The following is a 3119-nucleotide window of genomic DNA, read 5'->3' on the forward strand; positions in this document are numbered from 1 at the left end:
CCCAGCTGCATGGCGGGGTGCACAGGGAGCCCCAGTGCTCCCAGCCGGCCCGTGCTGCACTGTCCTCGAGGGAGCTGGCTGCAGCCTGCGGTATGTGGGCAGCAGCTATTGACTTACTTTTCCATGCATGGCTGGGTAAGTAACCTTAATTAAAAACATGAAGTCCACAGTTTGTATCACATTCGCAATGTTAAACAATCTCTGGAAATGGAAGCCCTGTTTTCATTTAAGCTTTTCAACTGTGATCTAAGTAATAAAATATGGAGGGGGCGGGCATGTGTGAGATTTACAYGTGATGATTTGGGAGATCTCGCTGCCTTACAGGCTCGTATGGYGCCACGATGCCAACGGCTCCTGCCGGTGCCTCGCCGCGCTTCGCAGCACCTGCCCCACACAGCCGTTGTTTTTTTCCAGAGCCGCTTTCCAAATGCTGATTTCTGCCTTGGGCTGCTCTTGCTGTGATTTATTCTGGGTGCAACCTGCTTGCCTGGCTCCCTGCGCCCTGCCTGGCCGTGGGCAGGTGGGCAGGCGGGCAGCTTGCACCCCYGGGGCTCCCTGGGGACCACAGAGGTGGCCCCGAGGACAGGATGGGGCTTTGCAAGTGCAACCAATGCTCCCCTGAGCCTGTGCTCAAGAGGCATTGGCCAGAGACAAGGCAAGGATTTGCTCTGCCTAGACAAGCCCCAGCTGGAGAACCCCACGTTGCCTCGCGACCCAGCACTATTGGAAGGAAGGGGTCCCCTCGCGGGCCCCAGCACCCTCGTGGGCAGCGTGGGCACGGAGTGGTGCCTGAGGGACAGTCTGAGTGTGCAGGAAGGGGGCTGTGCGTTTTCACAGGACAGGTGCTAAGGGTCTCCCCTTCCAAGCCACTCGCGTGCCACCACGCACGAACGAGCGTCGGTCACAGCACGGGGTGCAGAGAGGCGGGGAAGCCCTGCCGAGGGCACCTGAGCCCCCAGAAACCTGCTGCGCCCGGGGCTGTGCCTGTGCCTCGGGGCCGGGGCAGCCGCAGCCTGCTCCTGCCCCACCGGCCGGCCTCGTCCTGGCCACACACGAGGGGCTGGGAAGGAGAAGCGGGAAGGCAACCGGAGGGGATGTTTGCGTGGAAGCAGCTGAGATTGCCCTCCCATCTCGCTGGACTGAGCGGGAGCCCTCGGGAGCTCGGCTTTTAGCGATGAAGCCTCTCGCTTTCTCTGTGCCCTTTTGCTGTAATACAGTTACAACAGTATTTCCCAGGTCATAAACAGTTCAGCTGGGCGCAGCAATCATTGGAGCTGCGTGTTTTGCAGCAAGCCTCTAATAAGCACATTAGCATGGATCGCGAAGCGCTTGTGCCGCCGTGTCCCCGTCTGCCCCGCCRCCGCCACTGTCCCTGTCTGCTTCTGAGCCCTTGGGCCAGGGCCGGCACTGRGGGAAGCCCCAAGTGGGGGCACCCCAAAGGGCTGGGGAAGGGCAAAGAGGCGCTCCCACCCTCGTTCGCACCCCTGCTTGTCCCTAGTTTTCTTGGACAGGCACTGGGGGTGAGTTGTTCGTGTGGGTTTGGAGTCTGCCCCCCACCTGTACTCGGCACAGTGACCTTTTCCCGGTGGACAGGACGCCTTCGCGCATTTCCCTTCCCCATCCCTCTTCCCTACTGGTTCCCTCTGGAAGACGCGAAGATGCGGCTGGCGATGCCTGTTCCCCGGGCACCCGTCCTGCAAGGGCTGGGAGCTCCTTCCGTGACGCGTGCTGCCGAGTGACGTCAGGGAGCGYGGCCGTGACGTCACGGGCCCGTCGCAAGCCGGGGGGGGGAAGGGCAGGCAGGTTGGGGGGCCGCCGCCGAGGCGGGGGGTGCGGACCGGCCCCGCTCTGTGGACGGCGCGGACGCGCCTGCTGCAGGCACCTGCCGCGCTGCGGGGCCAGGCGAGGCGGCGCCCCCGCTGCCGGGCTTGGCCTTTCCGGCCTGGACGGACGGGACGGGACGGGACGGGACGGGACGGGCGAGCCGGGGTGACAGAGAGGAGAGGGAGCAGGAGAAAGCCGGCAGCGGGAGGAGCGCCCGGGCGCGGGGGTGCGCGCAGGGGCCGCCCGCGCCGCGCACGTCTCGCCGGGCCAGCGGGTGCAGGCGGCTTGTCCCCGTCAAATAACGTCTGAATTACATCCTTGCAAATCTTCACCGTGGCCATCTTTTTCGTTTCTGCGCACAGTAACCGAAATGTGAAGCCCGCTGGGGCCGGGGCCGGGCTGGCCGTGCCGCGGGGCGGCGGGGAGCGGTCGGGGCCGGGCCGCAGGCGGACCTCGCTGCCGGGGCGGGCGCGCCGGGCTCGCACCAGAGAGAGCATCGCCGCTCCGCGGGAGCGCTGCGGGCCGCGCCGAGGATGCTAAGCGGAGCGGGCTGCTCCTGGCTTGGACTGCGGTCTGATTTGTAAGCCTTGTTAGAGAGGAGGCACAAAAGGAGGGGGAAGGAAAAGGGCCTGGGGGGAGAGGGTTTGAAGCGTCAAGAAATTTCCCGTCCCGCTTCATGAGCGGCGGAGGGCTGCGACTGCTCGCACTGCCGCCGCCGGGCCGGCTGCAATCCGCGTCCCCCGACGGGAGCCTGGCCCGCGGGCAGCGTGAGCCCCGCGGGTGTCCTCAGCCGCCTCCCCCGGGAGACCCTCCTCGGGGCAGACCAGGGGCTGCCCAGCCGAGCAGTGCCGTCCCGCGGCTGCCCTTCGCCGGGCTCCCACCGCCCCTCCACGCACCGCCCCCCGACGCCGCGCTGCCCGGGCGGGGCCCGCGCCCGTCGCCGGGGGAGCCGGGGTCCCTGCGCCCACGGTGGCCCTGGGGGGGCGGTGCCCCCAGCGTGACTGGCTGCGGGGCAGCTGTGCCTCCGGGCGCCGGCGCTGCGCATTTGGTGGTCGTTAAAAACAATTTGTTTCCCTCCCCGTTTGGGGAGGGGGAAGGGGAAAATCATTCCGGGGGAGGGGAGGGGAAGGGAAAGGGAGAAAAAAAAAGAAAGAAAAGAAAAGAAACACCAAACCCAACAGAAAACCCGCGCTCCGAACTATTGCGACACGGAGCGAGGAGCGCGGCGGAGGCTGCGGCGAGGTGCGAGCGGCGCCGGGCTGGGCCGGGCCGGGCCGGGGCGGCGGGCCGGGGGG

At 66.5% G+C, this 3119-nt stretch overlaps 1 protein-coding gene across 4 annotated transcripts in view; it reads left to right on the top strand.

Moving 5' to 3' along the window:
* Positions 1-2387: 2387 nt before the first annotated feature.
* MKX (mohawk homeobox) overlaps positions 2388-3119 on the top strand; it is a 47003-nt gene continuing 46271 nt past the window's right edge. For 3 of the 4 annotated variants that reach the window (XM_085318290.1, XM_085318292.1, XM_085318293.1), the window contains exon 1: positions 2388-2404. The gene's annotated coding sequence lies outside the window, so the exon portion shown is untranslated. Of the gene's footprint in view, positions 2405-2993; positions 3067-3119 lie in introns of those variants that run through there. The other variant, XM_085318291.1, reaches the window with a different exon arrangement.

This window comes from Rhea americana, unplaced genomic scaffold, assembly GCF_003343005.1.
Source record: "Rhea americana isolate MKP2758 unplaced genomic scaffold, rheAme1 scaffold_53, whole genome shotgun sequence".
NCBI lineage: Eukaryota > Metazoa > Chordata > Aves > Rheiformes > Rheidae > Rhea > Rhea americana.